Source organism: Suricata suricatta, chromosome 11 (genome assembly GCF_006229205.1).
Source record: "Suricata suricatta isolate VVHF042 chromosome 11, meerkat_22Aug2017_6uvM2_HiC, whole genome shotgun sequence".
Classification (NCBI taxonomy): domain Eukaryota; kingdom Metazoa; phylum Chordata; class Mammalia; order Carnivora; family Herpestidae; genus Suricata; species Suricata suricatta.
In genome coordinates, this window is record NC_043710.1 from 4,291,662 (window position 1) to 4,308,694 (window position 17,033).

Here is a 17,033-nt window from a genome sequence, read left to right on the forward strand (position 1 = left end):
CCCAGGCGCCCCTTGACTGGGAAGTTCGGACAATTTAAACGTAATGGGATTGTGTACATGGGTAGGTTTAAGTCCATCATCTTGCTATTTGTGTTTTATTTGACCCATTTCTCTTTCGTTCCCTTTTTACCTTTTTTCTGCCTTCTTTTATACTAATTGCATATTTTTTAGAATACCATTTTATCTCCTCTGTTGGCTTAACTAATAACCAATAAAGTTAAGACTCTCTGCTTCTGTATTTCAGTGACCGCTCTGTCGTGCGCACCTTTAACTCATGACAGCCTCCCGTCAGGTGCGATTACACAGCCGCACACAGAACGTGAGAAACTCCCAATAGCGTGTTTCCGTTTTCCTCCCTCCTAGTCTTTACACTATTGTTATCACACATTTTACTCTTCCAGAAACCCCGTGGCAAATTGTTAACATTTTTGTTTAGGGGTGTCTGGGTGGCTCGCTCCATTGAGCATCGACTCTTGATTTAGGCTCAGGTCATGATCTCATGGTTCCTGGGATCGAACCCTGCACCAGGCTCTGTGCTGTTAGGGATCCTCTCTCTCCCCTTCTCTTTGCGCCTTCCCCTGCTCTCTCTCTCTCAAAATAAATAAACTTAAAAAAATATATATATATATATATATTTGTTTGTTTGTTTAAACAGTAATTACCTTCTAATGAGATCTAAATAATGAGACAGCGTCTCCTGCGTGGTTACCATCTATTTAAAGCTCCTCATCCCATTCTGGTTTCCCTCGGGTGTCATTTTCCCTCTGCACAAAGGACTCCCTTTGGCACGCTGGTTTCCCAAGCTTCGCCTCTGTTCTGACTAATCTGCTGCGCCGCCGCCTGACGTGGGCTTCGGCCCTGACGTCACCGCCTCACAGTCCGCAGGGCCACTTTGGGTATTTTAACAAGTATTGCCGCGTCTCTCCTGAGCACGCTCCTCTTTCCCCACCTCCAGCGTGTCGGAATCAGTTATAACAACGACTTTCGCGTCTTCCTCTGCTCATTCTCTCACCTGCGTTATTTCTGGCTCCGGTCCAATCGACTGCACGTTCTCCTCCTCGTGGTGCGTAGTTGGTCGCCTCTTCACACGCCTGGTAACGTTTTGGGGATGCCATGTACCCTTTATGCGAGTTTTAAAAATAATTTTACTTTGTTGTGGCTCTTTTGTGTTCACATAGATAGTCCCCAACTTTGTTCTGGGACACAGTTAAGTGCTTTGGCCAGAGTTTGATTCCTTCTAGTCTTGCTTTATGGAGGCAAGACCGGGGCGGTGTTTAGTCTAAGGCTGATTGTCCCCACGACACCGGCGGGAGCCTCTGAGTACTTTACCCGAAGCTCTGGAAGGTTTCCACTGGCCAGTGGGAGCAGGAAGTCTACTCCTGGCCCTGCTTAAGCCCCTGGGATTCTTCCCTCTGATCCTTCTGGGTGTTTCTTTCCCTGGCCTGAGCATTTCCCTGCACTGAGCTCTAGAATCCAATGAACTTCCTTCTCCCTCTTCCCGGCCCTCCCTCCTTTCCAGAACTCTGCTCTGTGAACTCTAGTCTGAGCGCCCCAGAGATCCAGTCCATCTCCCAGCTCAGGGAGGGGGCCGCATGGTGTCTCAGCACTGAATGCGGGGCTTGAGTCACAACCCTGAGATCAAGAGTCACATGCTTATCTGACCGAGCCAGCCACGTACCCCACAAATAATCCAGTTTAGAAATGGGCAGGGGCGCCTGGGTGGCCCAGCTGGTTAGGCAGCGGACCCTTGATTTCAGCTCAGGTCATGATCTCTCAATTTGTGAGTTTGAACCTCCTATCAGACTCTGCACTGTGTGCTTGGGATTCTCTCTCTCTCTCCTTCTCTCCCTGCCCCTGTTCCACTCATGCATGTGCTTTCTCTTTCTCTCCCAAAATAAGTGAATAGACTTAAAAGAAATTTATTAACAACAAAAAAATAAAAATGGGTAAAAGGTCGGGGCGCCTGGGTGGCTCAGCCAGCTAAATGTCTGACTCTTGATTTCAACTCAGGTCATGATCTCACAGTTCATGAGATCAAGCCCCGCGTCTGGCTCTGTGCTGACAGCATGGAGCCTGTTTCAGATTCTCTCTCTCCCTCTCTCTGCCGCTCCCCACTCGCTTGGATGTGAGAGCTAGCTCTCAAAATAAGTACATAAACATTAAATAAATAAATATAAAAATGGGTGAAAGGTATGAGCAGACACGTCATCCAAGAGGAAATAAGCATGGCAAATAAATCTAAAAAAAGGCCCGCCCTCATTCGTCCCTAGGGAGACGCAAACTAAAACCACGTGACAGAGGCGCCTGGGTGGCTTCTTGGCTAAGCTTCTGCCCTTGGCTCAGGTCATGATCACACGGTTGAGTTCGTGCCCCACATCGGGCTCTGCTGTGGGCACAGAGCCCGCTTCGGATCCTCGGTCCCCAGCTCTCTCTGCCCCCCACCTTGTGCTCTTTCTCTCAAAAACAAACATTAACAAAATCACACACACACACACACACATGACACTCCGCCCTTTCAGAATGCCTAAAATAAAACGACCGACCTTGCCAAGTGCGGACAAGGAGGCGGGGGACCTGGGCCTCTCCCGCTGCTGGAAGGCAACATGGCGGCTGCCTCCGGGAGACGGTTTGGCCGTTTCTTCAAACACACACCCTTTGGCCCAGCAAGGCCACTTCGGCTGCTCCCCCAAGGGGATGGAGACTTCCCTCACGCCCAAACCCGTCCGTGAATGCTTCCAGCAGCCGCCTTCATCGTAGCAAACAGCTGGAAACAACCCAAACATCCTTGGACCCGAGAACAGACAGACAGACAGACAGGCAAGCAGCCACACACGGGACGCTGCCCAGCGACATAAAGAAACAACTAACGCACCGGGCACACGAAAGACTCTCAGAAGCACTGGCGCTGAGGGAAACAAGCCAGACCCAGGAGGTTCCGTACTGAAGAGCTCCGTCTACAGGACATTCTAGAGAAGACGGAGAACAGACCAGCGGTGGCCAGGGGTCAGGGGGGGCTTGGCTCCAAAGAGGCAGCATGAGGACCTGGGGGCGGGGAAGGGGATCACTCCACACAATCCCTGGGTGGTGCTGGCCCAGACCTACACACGTGTGAGATCACACAGGAGCGTCAACCAAAACCAACCCCGGCCAAACGACGTTTAATTAAAAACAAACACACGCAGCGATGCATTAGAAGCGATCTTGGATGTGTCTGCTCAGCACTTCCGGGGGGTGGGAGCCGGGCCTTTTCCGGGGATCTCACGCCCCCTTCTTGCCAGAACCGGGCAACTTCCTGAGACTTTGACCCCTTGATCCCGCGGGGCCTCTTGCGGCCTCTGGTCCAGCCGCCCGCTCCCGCGGCCACACCACAGTCCTCCTGCCACCAGGAGCCGGGACCCGGACCAGCCCCTCTCTACGCCAGCGGCTCTTCCACGGGAGTCCTGCTGTCCCCGGAAGGCATTTGGCCACGTCGGGAGACACTTTGGTCATGACCAGGGGCAGCAAGAGGACCTCATTCTGGTCTTCTGTCCTCTGTCTCTGGGCTTCCAACCAGCCGCTCCTTGGTGAACATTCTCATTTAGGCCAGACTCTTTCCCTTATAAGAAATTGAGAACAATTCATGGGGGGCCTGGGTGGCTCAGTCAGTTGAGCGTCCGGCTTCGGTTCAGGTCATGATCTTGCAGTTCGAGAGTTCGAGCCCCGCGTCGGGCTCTGTGCGGACAGCTCAGAGCCTGGAGCTGCTTCGGAACCTGTGTTTCCCTCTCTCTCTCTCTGGCCTTTCCCAGCTCAGGCTCTCTCTCTCTCAAAAATAAAAACAAACATTAAGAAATTTTTTAAAAAAAGTAAAAACAGGTAGGGCCCAAGGTTGGGACTTTATCGGAGCATCTCGAAGGTAGAAGAGCGGTGGCGGGGTCAGAGCTGACATTCTCGGAACGCCGACGCCAATGACCCCGGGCCCCCCCCCGTCTTCACAGTCTTCCTTTGAGGTCGTTACCACGCTGTCCCATTTCACAGATGCCATATGGAACCCAGAGGCGGGAAGGGGCTGCTCGCCTGCTCCGGAGTGGCGAACAGGAGACCGGAAAGACAAAACAACCAAAGTGAGCATTCTCCATGCTCTGTCTGGACACTCACCTGCCCCGTCTCAACCTTTCCCTGCGGAGCTGCTCTCTCTTCTCTCCATAGTCCAGCCTGTCCCATTCCCCCGGGGCTCCCCGTCAGGTCGCCAGCCGCGGCTTGAGCAGCTTACACAACCCTAAATCAGGAGGCCAGCAGGGTACGCGTGGCGTTTCTGATCAGCAAACTCAAATCCTCTGTTCGGACGTTTTTTTTAAATTAATCGACTTTATTTCTGTTTTTAATTTTTTAATGTTTTATTTATTTTTGAGAGAGAGAGACAGAGACAGAGCATGAGTTGGGGGTGGGGGAGAACAGAGAGAGGGAGACACAGAATCCAAAGCAGGCTCCAGGCTCTGAGCTGTCAGCACAGAGCCCGACACAGGGCTCGAACCCACAAACAGTGAGGTCATGACCTGAGCTGAAATCAAGAGCTGGACGCTCAACAGATGAAGTCCCCCCCCCCCGCCCCCCTCTGCAGGGGGTTCATGCATCTTTCATGCACATCGCTGGGTTTATTTTGTTAATACGCACTATTAAGAACATTTGCATGGGAGCCCTCCCTCCAGGCCAGGAGATGAGCTGACTCTGCGTCCCTCTCGTCCGTCCCCCCCCACACCCGAGAGCGCTCTGATGGCCGGCACCCAGGGGCATGACGCCAGGGCCTCTTTTCAAGACCTGCCACCTGCCTTCTGCCTGGAGCCTCCCCTCCCGGGTCCCTGCAGGGCGCCAACGGCCAGGTTTCTCAACGCCAGCTCTGGACTGTTCGAGAGGGAGAGAGAACGGCTTCCTGAAAAAGGAGTGGCCGCACCTGGCGGGGCGGGGCCAGGAGCGGCTTGGGATGGCCTGGCACCTGCACAGGAGGCTCCTGCAGGGCTGGGCTGTGGCTGCTTCTCAAACAGTTCAGCCTCCTCGCCCCCACCCCCTTCGGGAGAACTTTTTCTCTCTCCTTCTCCTGATGTGTCTTTTTGCCTCGGCTCTGTCCTACCCAGGAGAATGGAAGCCCTGTGACAGCAAGAATTAGTCTGTCCCTGGTCCTTAGCATGGGTTCTGGCAGAAAGGAGACAGTCCCAGGCGTCGGGGTGGCTCAGTTGGTTAAGCATCTGACTTCAGCTCAGGTCATGATCTCACCATTTGTGGGTTTGAGCCCCACATCAGTCTCTGTGCTGACAGCTCAGAAACTGGCGCCTGCTTTGGATTCTGTGTGTGTGTTTCTCTCTCTCTGTCCCTCCCCTGCTCACACTCTGTTTCTCTCTCAAAAATAAATAAATATGAAAGAAAACCTTTTTTTAAAGAAAGAGACAGTCCATAAATATTTGTGGAATGAAGCAATGAAGGCGGGAGACATCTCTTCCTTACTGGAGCGGCCAGGCCTCTCCCCCCACCCTCATCCTCTCGAGTCCCTGCCCCCTCGCCCCCACCGCTGGGCTGGGGGAGGGGGCCACAGCGTGGAATTCCTGGCATCCAGTTCCAAGCTTCCTGATGGCAGCTCTTCCCACTAAATCCGCCCCTTTCCTCCCAGGGATGGTGCCCATTTTCCTGTCAATGACTTCAAACACTTTGGCCTTATATTTAAATATGCTCATTTTCTAAATAGAAAGAATATTTGCACGTGCATCATGAAAGATGTGCTGTTTCATTTTCTTGTGATGTCTTTGTCAGATGTGGCTTCGGGATGGAGCTAAAGTTACAGAAGGAGTTGGAAGATGTTCTCTTCTCTTCTCTTTTCCAAAAGAGTTTGTGTAAGATTTATACTATTTCTTCCTTAAGTAAATATTAAAATGGGCCGTTGAAGACATCTAGGCCTGGAGAGAGTGTGTGTGTGTGTGTGTGTGTGAGAGAGAGAGAGAGAGAGAGAGAGAAAGAGACAAAGTTTTTCTTTATTTTTTAAATCCTTATTTTATTTTTAAGACAGAGAGAGAGAGACAGTGCGAGCAGGGGAGGGGCAGAGAGAGAAGGAGACACAGAATCTGAAGCAGGCTCCAGGCTCTGAGCTGTCGGCACAGAGCCCGATGCGGGGCTCGAACCCACGAACCCGTGAGACCATGACCTGAGCCAAAATCGGATACTTAACTGACTGAGTCACCCAGGCACCCGACAAAGTTTTTCATAATGAATTCAATTACTTTGATAGGCATAGGCATTGGGCTATTCAAATTTTTATTTCTTCTTTGTAATTCATAGTACTTTTTTTATCTTTCCAGAAATATGCCCATCTTATCTAACTTGTCCAATTTTTTAGAATAAAGTGGTTTGTTTTAAACACATTTGTGTATACACACACACAAACTTGTATCCAAATGAATAAGGAATGCTTATAACTCACTAATCATAAGACAAACATCCAATTAAGAAGTTGGCCAAAGATTTGAACAGACCCTTGGCCAAAGGAAGATCTACAATAAACGATAAGCTGGAAAAAAAAATCCTCAGGGCGCCTGGGTGGCTCAGTCGGCTGAGTGGCTGGCTTCAGCTCAGGTCCTAAGCTCGCAGCTCATGGGTTCGAGCCCCACGTCGGGCTCTGTGCTGACAGCTCGGAGCCTGGAGCTGCTTCAGATTCTGTGTCTCTCCCTCTCTCTGACCTTCCCCTGGTCATGCTGTCTCTCTCTCTCTCTCTCTCAAAATAAATAAAACATTAAAAAATTTTTTTTAAATGCTGAACATCCTTGGTCATCAGAGAAATGTAAATTACAACCACAATGAAATACTATTATGTACACCCTCACATGGCCGCCCCTGAAGAGTCGGACAGTGTCAGCCGCTGGTCAGGGTGTGAGACAGTTGAGCCCTCCCACTCAGCCGGTGGGGGTGGAACAGAGCCGTCGCTTTGGGAAAGGTGCGGCGGTTTCTTATAATTAAACACACACCTGCCCTTTGACACAGCCTGTGCTCTGAGATATTTACCCAAGAGAAATGAAAATATTTCCCCTACACGAATGTCCCTGGTAGTTGTATTCACAATACCCCCAACTGGAGGCCCCCCAGAAGTCCACCGCGGGGAGGGACAGACAGACAGGTCACAGCCCCCGCCCACTGTCCACTGGCCACAGAACCCGGGAAACTCCCGGGGCGCCCGGCTGGCTCGGTCGGTGGTGCAAGTGGCTCTTGATCTCAGGTCCTGAGTTGGAGCCCCATGTTGGGTGTAGAGTTTACTTAAATAAATAAGCTTTTTTTTTAATGCTTTTTATTTATTTTTGAGAGACAGAGAGAGACAGCTGGAGCAGGGGAGGGTCAGAGAGAGAGGGAGATACAGAATCTGAAAGAGGCTCCAGGCTCTGAGCTAGCTGTCAGCACAGAGCCCGACGTGGGGCTCGAACCCACGAACTGTGAGATCTGACCTGAGCCGAAGCCAGATGCTTAACCGACTGAGCCACCCAGGCGCCCCTGTTTTGTTTTGTTTTTTTGAAAGATAGACACACAGCACAAGCAGGAGAGGGGCAGAGTGAGAGAAGGAGACAGAATCCAAAGCAGGCTCCAGGTCAGAGACCAACATGGGGCTCGAACCCATGAACCATAAGATCATGCCCTGAGCCAAAGTCAGACGCTTAACTGGCTGAGCCGCACGTCGTTTTTGGCTGACAGACTACCTAGAACCAATAATAGTTATAAATGAAATAATTACATGTACGTGTGTGTGCGCTAAGTAGATTCCACATATCTTCTACCATGTCTGCTAAGATAGCCCAGAAGCAACAATACACCGGGGGAAATGTGCCTACGTGGCACCAAGGTTTTGCTTTCTAAATCCGTTCTCCACCAACAGGAAGCAACTCTCCTTAGAGAAATGCGTGGTTCAAGGGCAGGGAAAGTACAGCTTGATTCTAAGATTTCTCGTGACTTCACAAAGAAGGAAGTATTCTAAGAATCACAGGAACAGTCCAAAGGGACAAGGCGCCATCTTGAAGGGCGTTCCATTGGCCAAGTCTGGGGCAATCAAAGAATGGCAGTGCCATTGACTGAACGTTTGTGACCCTCCCCAAATTCATCTACAGAAACCTCATTCCCAGTGTGATGGCTCGGGGGGGAGGCTTGGGGGCCAGGGGAGGGGACCAGGACATGAGGGAGGCGCCCTCATGAATGGAATCAGTGTTCCCATAAGAGAGACCAGAGCCCCTCCTCCCTTCCGCCGAGTGAGGACATAAATACAACATACACAGGGTGTATGCCCCAAGGCAGCCGTCCGTGAGCCAGGAAGCAGGTCCTCACCGGCCGCGCAGCCTGCTCGTGCCTTGATTTGGACTTCCCAGCCCCTAGAATCCTGGGAAATAAATGTCTGCTGTTTAAGCCTCCCAGCCTGTGGCATTGTGTTTGAGCAAAGGCCGTGGTCATGGATCATAACGATGGAGGGGAGGCACAAACAGGGACAGAGAGAAAAATGAAGAGGAACCTATAGTTCTGTACTGGAATCAGATTGAAATCTGTGTTTTTACGTATTTAGACACAGAAATGTAGATGTAAATGCGAGTACACATGACGCACACGCCACCCCGTGTATGTTGTATTTATGTATGCACGTGCACACAGACATACCCGCTCCGGGGCTGGGTCCGCGGAGAGGGCCGGGAAGTAGCCACGCGCCGGGGCCCTGGGCGCACCTGCCGTCCAGACCTCGGCTGTTTCTTGAAGAAATGACCGCTCCTGGGGCCGAGGCTCAAAGGACCACGGAGGCAGATAGAATGGGCCAGAAGCCAGTGTGAATTGGTTCCCATTGGCCCAACCTGGGAGAGTGTGGGCCTCAGAATAAATAATGATGGGGCTATGTTGAATGGTGTCCCCCCAAAACATATATCCATGTCCTTACCCTCAGAGTCCGGAAATGTGATCTACTTTGGAAAAAGCGTCTTCGTGATGTGATTTTAATTAAGGACTTCCACAGGAGATCATTCTGGATTCTCTCAGTGGGCCCTAAATCTAATGACAACTGTCATCAAAGAAACGTAAGGGGGATTTGACACAGAGAGACACACGGGGGAGGAGCCATGCGGAGACAGAGGCAGAGGCCGGAGGGACGCTGCCCAGAGGCAAGGAGCCTCCAGGAGCCGGAAGAGGCAGGAAGGATCCTCCCCTATGGCTTCAGGCGGGAGCACCCTGCCCACTCCTTGACTTTGGACTTCTGGCTTCCAGACTATGAAAGAATAATTTTCTGTTGTTTAAAGCCCCAGGAAATGAATACAAATGAGGAGACAGTCACCTCCCTCTGAGCTGAGCCCTTTCCGGATTGATTGAAAGATTCCCCTTTGCTGGGCATAAAGCCCTCCGTAAAGAGGTCTCCCCCACGCAGAGTCTGTGCCTGGGATCAGGCTGGATCGAGATCCTGCATAACCAGTTCTACCCTGTGAGCCTCAGATGCAGGATGCCAGGGGCTGGGATCAACGTGTGGCCGTGGCCACCGGCGCCACCCGGAGTGTGGGAGGGACCTGTGCCCGGCCTGTGGAGCCACAAAGTGCAACGCCCTGAGGACTCGTTTGCCCCACACCCCCTGGATGCGTCAGTGTGTTCACCTGGCCCTCCCCTAGAGACCTCCTTCTCTCCAGAAAGTTCTTGTTGGTTCCCCCAGCTGGCTCAGGGCGACTCACGCCCCAAACTGAGCTCTAGTCTGGGCCACAGAAGGTCCAGTCTCCTGAGGGTCCTCGCCAAGGCCTGGGCACCGTCAGGGGCAATGCCCGGGGACTGGGGAGTAGAGTTTATGCTTGTGGATTGAGGGGATAAAGGAAGATTCTCTTTGTTGCTTATTTTTTCAGTTGGCTCACTGGGGACTTGTCATATTTCTTTTTTTTTTCACGTTTATTTATTTATTTTGAGAGAGAGAGAGCACAAGCAGGGGAGGGACAGAGTCAGGGAGAGAGAGAATCCCAAGCAGGCCCCACACTGTCAGCGCAGAGCCCGACATCGGGCTTGATCTCACAAACCATGAGATCATGACCTGAGCCGAAATCAAGAGTCAGACGCTGAACTGACGGAGCCACCCAGGTGCCCCTCTTTTACTCTTTGATTAAAGACCAAGAATGGTCTCACAGGATGGCTGGCTGACTCAGCTGAAAGAGCATGTGACTCTTGATCTCAGAGTCATGAGTTCGAGACCCACATTAGATGTAGAGATTAATAAAGAAGAAAAATTTAAAAAAAAGAGAATGATTTCACAGTGAGACAGTAAAAGCCCTTTCTTTCCCCCGTGGTGAGCTAGCTCCCTCCCCCGCCCTAAGGCTTTCTCAAACCTCCGAGGGGCCCCCAACTCTGAAGCCAGGGTCTCCACTCCCCATTTACCTTCTCTGCCAGCCCACCCAGAATGCTCTAGAGGAAAATCATCTCTAGTTTTGACTCAGGAAACACCACCCCTAGGAATTTACCAAGGGACAAGCCAATAGCCCAAAGTATCTGAGAGGTATCACGAGGGAATTAAGGGTGATGAAACAGAGTAAACCCTGATGCCACACGCAGCACACTACATCCGGGCCAGGAAAACGAAGGTCAACTGAAAATTGGCTGGCAGCTTCCAGGGCCAGCCTAGGCCAGACAGCAGCTGGGAGACGGCCCAAGGGCCTGCAGCCGGGGAGCTCAGCTGGCCCCAGAAGCTTCCATCAAGGCTGTCAGAGGCAGGAGCAGTTTTTCTTCCCCCCCTTTACTTAACGCAAGAGCCAGCACTCACAGTGCTCAGAGGGAGGAGCAGAGGGAGGAGCGAGGATCTTGGCCCCCCCCCCCCCTGCACTTTGGACCCTGAGCCTGGGTCATTCCCAGCAGCCAGGTCTGGGAAACACCCAAGGAAAAACTATTCTGCAGAAGGAACTCGGTCGAAAGACAAGTCATGGAAAACCTGGAGAAGATTTCGTGAGCAGTGGCCCGCTCAGTTCACTGCCCCCTTTCCCAGAATTCCCCTCTTTTTTGAGGTTATAATTTACATGTAGTAATTTGTACAGAACTTAGACGTCCAGCTTGAGAGACTTCACAGCCTACCTTCCCAGGTAACCGCCCTCGGATATAGAATCTTTTTTTAATTTAAAAAAATTTTTACGTTTATTTTGAGAGAGAGAGAGACAGAGTGTGAGTGGGGGAGGGGCAGAAAGAGAGGGAGACAGAGAATCTGAAGCAGCTCCAGGCTCCGAGCTGTCGACATAGAGCCTGACATGGAGCTCGAATTCACAAACCGCAAGATCAAGACCTGAGCTGAAGACAGACGCTTAACTGACTAAGTCGCCACCCCGGTGCCTGTGGCTGGAATGTTCCATCACACCGGAAGTTCCTCTCACCTGCCCAGAGACACATGCCTTCAGATTTCTATCCTAATAGATTTGTTTGTTGTTGTTGTGTTTTTGTTGTTGTTGTTGTTCTGGGACACCATGAATTGACATCAATTCGCACTCAATGGTTCCTGGCTTCCACTACCTAACATAAATGTTTTTGAACTTCACTCATGTAATTCACTCACCAATATTTCTCAGTAGGATTTCCTCGCATAGAGAGACCACAGTCTGTCCATCCTTTTGTTGATTGGCGTTTGTGTTGTTATCAGTTCAGGCTCCTATAAATTAAGATGCTACAAAAATATTTGAAGAAGGAGGGGGAGACAGAAAAGGAAAGAGGGGAACAGATTATAACCTACTAAAAAAACAGGAATGCATTAGTCTATACTGATATATATTAATACATCGGAAGTCTGATGAGAAACAGGATCTTTGCATCCCCTTAAAGGACCTCTCCACAGAGTACATACTTAGTTCAAAGAGAAAACAAGGGACTCTCCAGGGGAGAAGCTTGACAGCTGTCCCTTAATCTGGTGACCCAGGTGAACACCATCAGTTCCTGGGCAAACGGAAACCGTCCTCAGCCTGGCAGGATGGACGAGAGCGCAGCCTCGCCGCGGCGGCGTCCTGTCCGGGATACCTGTCCGCCCTTCATCAAACCATAAGGAACCATGGGAAAGACCTAAACTGAAGGACATGCTACAAAATAACCAGCCCATGACCTTCAGGAGTGCCAAAGGCATGCGAGTTAAAGGAAGAAGTGTGGAATGTTCCAGAAGGAAGTTGAAGAGACTAGACAACCGAGGGAACTCAGATTCTGGATGGGTTCCCTTCCGTCGCTATAAAGGACAGTATTATTGTCACCGGGAAGGTTTGAATGTGAGCTGAAGACTGAAAGGCAGCAACCCACTGCTGCAGCTTCTTGGCTTTGGTCACCGTGGTCTGGTTCCCCAGGAGGATGTCTCTGCTGGCAGGAGATGTGCCCTGATGCGCTCTGAAGGTGTGGGGCACCTGGTAGCGGCTTACAGCCACTTCAGGAATAACAAACGTTTGCTTGTTATCCTCGGAAACTTCCTATGAATTTGAAATTACTGACAAAATAATGTTACACTTTCCCTGTCCTTGAGGAAACCAGGTTTTCAGTGGCCACTGCTCCTTTCCGCTTTCTTCTAAGGGTGTGTGAGGACAGGGGGCACCACGGCTGACCTTCTTTTGGAGGTGGGACCTGAATGAGTACCACCCTCAGGGGCACAAAGCTGTGGGGCCTGAGTGCCCCAGGTGGACATGAATCCCAGGACGCCCCTGAACTTGAAAGGCAGGGAAGGGCCTGTGAGCTTTGCGGACATGGTGGTGGAGAAGCCTCCTCCGCCAAACTAGCCTGAAACATCAGAGCCGGGAGAGCGGGCAGAGAACCACTTGCACCTCCTTTAATGCGGCAGAACTTCTGGAAGGTTAGCATCATCCCTCATGTGTTGAGACTTTTACATCAGCTCCCAGGCACCGCTCTGGATGCTGGAGACGCAGCCAAGGCCCCTGTCCTCAAGAAGCTTATAGCCTAGAAGGGGGCACGGCCAGGAGATGCATGAGTAAGTGAAATAGGATGCTGGACACTGAGACGTACTAAGGAGAGGAAATGGCAAAGCCCGTTGGAGGAGAAAGAAGGCTAAAGGACCTGAGCAATGGGAAGAATATCTCAGAGGTGCAGGGTGTGTGTGTGTGTGGGTGTGGGTGTGTGTGTGTGTGTGTGGGTGGGTGGGTGTGGGTGTGCGCACGCACGTTCAGTTTCAGCCAAGCTATACGTGAAATGCCTGTTAAACACCTAATTGGTGGAGTCAGGAGTTCAGAGGCGGGGCCAGGCCAGAGAGCAGAATTTGGGTGTGAGGAACGTAAACGACGTTAAAGCTACGAGTGAGATCTGGGCAGACCAAGGACTGGCACGTTTCACAGGTGAAGGGATAGGGTGTAGACAGGCCGCAACATTTGCCCCAAATCACACGGCTGGTAAGTTGCAGAGCTGGGATTCAAACCCAGGTCAGACCGGTGCTGCGGTAAAGTCTTGCTGCTGTGGACTACGTGGCCATGGGCAGGTCACCTGCTCTTTCAGAGGCTCCGTTTCCTCATCTGGCAAAGGAGAGGTGAGCAGCAGGAGGCAGGGGGAGGCAGGGACAGTGCAGGGGCCTAGTGGCGCTCAGGTCCCGAGGGGCCAGGGTGGTCCTGGGTGTGCCCCCGTCCTTCTCCGGCTTGCTTTCTTGGACACCTGCTTTCATCAGAATACCCCTGTCTTCTGGGAAGGGGTGGGGACCTGTGACACTCATGTGCAGTGTCCAAAAGTCAACACATCAATTTACAAGAAGCCACTGCCACCCCGCCTGGAATCCTGGGGTTGGCATGACCTGCAGGCACAAGACTCCACCGAGCAGATCCCTGCCAGCAGTGAACCTGGCCTTTGAAGAGGGGAATTGGAGAGTGATGCAGGGTTTGGTGGCACCAGGCTGGACCTCCGGAATGCCCCCAGGGCCCTGCTGGGAGCACTGCACCAGGTTCTGTGGCCTCAGCCAGTGCCCTGGCAAGGGTGCCACTCCCAGGTCAGCTCGGGGCTAGGCCGGCGCTCCCGAAGCTTCCGGGGCTGGCCAGGCCCCTTCCACCAACTCAGTCTTTCTTTAGAGTTGTTAATATCTTTCCATCTGTCCGGGCCTGGTGGGGGCCCTGCTGCCTCTGTGGCTTAGCACCTTCCACTTTGGGGGATCCAGAGGCTTCACAGCGTAAATGCCAGTGGCTCCTGTCACATGGGGGCTGGGCAGGTGCCTGGCCCACACGACTTCCTGTCCCCCGTCCACCCCCTCCCCTGCCAGCTGGCAGCAGGAGGCGTCCAGCTGGCCACACTCACTGTAGGGAAGTCAAATTTCCAGTCTCCCCCAGGAGGACCGCTCCGGGCTGTGCCCTCTGCCCAGCTTAGCTCTGGCCTCCCTTTATCAAGGTCCTGAGCCCCAACTAAGCTGTGCCAAGAACTCCGGCGCGCCCCGAGCCAGCAATGCAGAGGGGATGGAGGGAGGGACAGATCCAGAACCAGGGAGCCTGAGAGGACACTGTGCTTGGGTCCAGTCATCCGTCTTCCCTGCCAGGCTGTGAGCCCGGCCTGCTCCCTTGCAAGTCACTGCCCAGAACACTTGGCCTGGCCCTGGGCCATGAAAAAATGGGGGTGCCAGCATCTTGGGAGTCTGGGGGCTCGAGACCCCGGGGTCTGCGTTGGGGTGAACTCCGGAAGGCTTGGCGTGGGGAGGATGCTTGTGTTCAGGGCTGTGAAGGGCGCTCAGGCACGGTTGGACTTGGGGCCTGGGTACCAAGACTCACAGGCTGACAGTGGCCCACGCCTCCTGTGGGCATCCGGTAGGGGAGGGGTGGCCAAGGCACTCTCCGGGCTTCTGGAATGCAATTTGAGTATTTGCAGGCAAGCGCTATGAACATCTTGGAAAGTTTAATGACGAACCAGAAACTAACAAAACCTGGGACGCCTGGGCGGCTCAGTCCAACTTCGGCTTGGGTCATTACCTCACGACTTGGGGGTTCGAGTCCCGCATCCGGCTGTGGGCTCAGCATGTGGAGCTTCCTTTGGATTCTATGTCTCCCTCTCTCTGCCCCTCCCCCAGCTCACACTGTCTTTTTCTCAAAAATAAACATTAAAAAAAAGAAAAAGAAACTAGCAAATGCCAGTCATTTGTTAACTGTGCCTGTAAAGGCGAACATGGCCAGGTGACTCTGACCCAGGCGAAGCCGGGCCAAGTGCCTGGGTCTGCTTTACTTGAAGGGTGGGGAGACTCTGCCCACACTCTCCCCACCCTCCCCAAGCCCAAGCCCAGTCACCTCCGGAGGGGGAAGTGGGGCAGGAAGGTGCTGGCAGTGGGAGGAGTTTTGGTTTTGAAGATCTAGACCCGCCTCTGCCTGTTACATGCAGGCTCTTGGTAAATCACTGCCTCAGTTTCCCATCTGTGGAAGGACTAATAAGCGTCGTTGTCTACCACTCAAGGTCAAGGAGGGAAAATGAGGGAAGCACCTGTGTCGGTGCTAGTTAGCCCACAGTCCTTGTGGCCATCCACGGAATCATCTTTTATGGTATGCCTATTCTGTGCCAGGCTCTGGGGATCCTGGGGAAACCAAGGCAGACAAGGCATCCCATTTCCTGGCATCGTCTGTCCACCTGCCCTGCCAGCCTCCTCTTTGTAGGGGCTGGGCAGGTGTCCCTCAGTTCCGGACGCCAGAGCCTCTCCCCTCCCCATTAAGCCTTCGAACTCGTTGGTCCCCTTTTCCTAACATACTCCAACCCAGTCTTTGGGTCTCCGCTGCCCCGGGTGACACCGTCAGGGACCACCCCCTCTGTGGCAACTGGCCAGCCTGAGGTCCACATTTTTCACCAGAGTTCCGGATTAAGTGTTCTGGCTCAAGCCCTGACCAGCGGTCTTAAGGGTCGCCTACCCACTTTGTGCCTTGGTTTCCCTACGTAAGCAAGAACCACAGCAGTGCCCACTCCTGGGGATGGTGGTGGAGAGTTAACGAGACAGGTGCCTGCTATGCGGTAAAGGCTGTATCCATGTTACTCTCATGATTGGAATTTTGTAGCCACTATTACCAAACCGCAGGACTCGAAGGGCGTTCGCACTCGGCGCAGCACCTGGAGGAGGCCAGACCCTCAGCATCTGGCGCACCTGCCTGAGGTCCTGGCGCGGGGGGGGGGGGGGGGGGGGGGGGGGGGGGGGGGGGGGGGGGGGGGGGGGCTGCACCTGCGGCAGGGAGGGAAGCGGAAGCAGCCCGGTTTCCCGGCAGGCACACAGTAGGTGCTCAAGACACAGCCGACCAGCTGACACCGGGAAGCCGGTGGCCGGGTGAGTGCACACTCCCTTCCCCACTACGCGCTGGAATGCTCCCGCTGCCCACACGGTCATTAAGGGTGTATCCACTTCCAGCGACACCCACTCACACAACAAAGAAGCTCGCCTTCCGTGGGGCCACCACCCCTCGGCGCCACCGGCACACCAGTGGGCGAGGAGCCCGCCCGTCCTGGCTCGGGAGCTGCTCCCCGGCGGGTGCAGCGGCGCGGACGGCCCGCACGGGGAAACGGGCGCACAGGCCTCGCGGTGAACGAACAGAGCGCACGACGCTAACCGGGGCCGGAGTGGCGCCCGAGGGGCGCACGGCTACGCTGCCTCCAACCGCGATTTAAAGGGCAGTGAGGGGCGGAGGGATCCCTGCCGACCCTCAGCGCGGATCCCTCCGCCGCGAGCGAAGCGAAGCGAGGCGACGACTCTGTATCGTCTCCCTCAAAATTTGCGTTTTGTCCCTCCGCCGTCGGAGCACCCGGCGAGGAACTCGTTTCCTGCCGTGTTTCTCCGCCTCCCCCGCCCCCCCCCCACGCCGCTCCGCCAGGCCCGTAAAAGCAACAGAGGCGGCAGGGGTGGCGCGAGTCGGCGTGGTGTCCCTCCGCCCGGCCGAGGGCACTCCTTTTCGTGTCCTTCCACCGTTCCCGGGCGGCGTCCGGACGGCTCACCGGGGGCGGCGACGCGTCTGCGGCGCGGGAGGTGAGGCTCCGGGGCTATGAAGTGAAGGCGCCCGGACACTGGCGGCGGCGCGCGCGGCGCCAGGACCCGGGACGCGGACCCCCGGCGGAGGCGGCCTCTGAGGCCCCGC

At 53.7% G+C, this 17,033-nt stretch overlaps 1 long non-coding RNA gene across 2 annotated transcripts in view; it reads right to left on the reverse strand.

Annotated features, from left to right (window-relative positions):
• The window catches only part of LOC115306101, a 37,807-nt gene extending 21,281 nt beyond the window's left edge, over nt 1–16,526 (reverse strand). For both annotated transcript variants that reach the window (XR_003915182.1, XR_003915183.1), the window contains exons 1-3: nt 16,327–16,526; nt 11,540–11,647; nt 1,013–1,120 (exon numbers count right to left, since the gene is read on the reverse strand). This is a non-coding gene — a long non-coding RNA (uncharacterized LOC115306101). The remainder of the gene's footprint in view (nt 1–1,012; nt 1,121–11,539; nt 11,648–16,326) is intronic.
• Nucleotides 16,527–17,033: the final 507 nt, after the last annotated feature.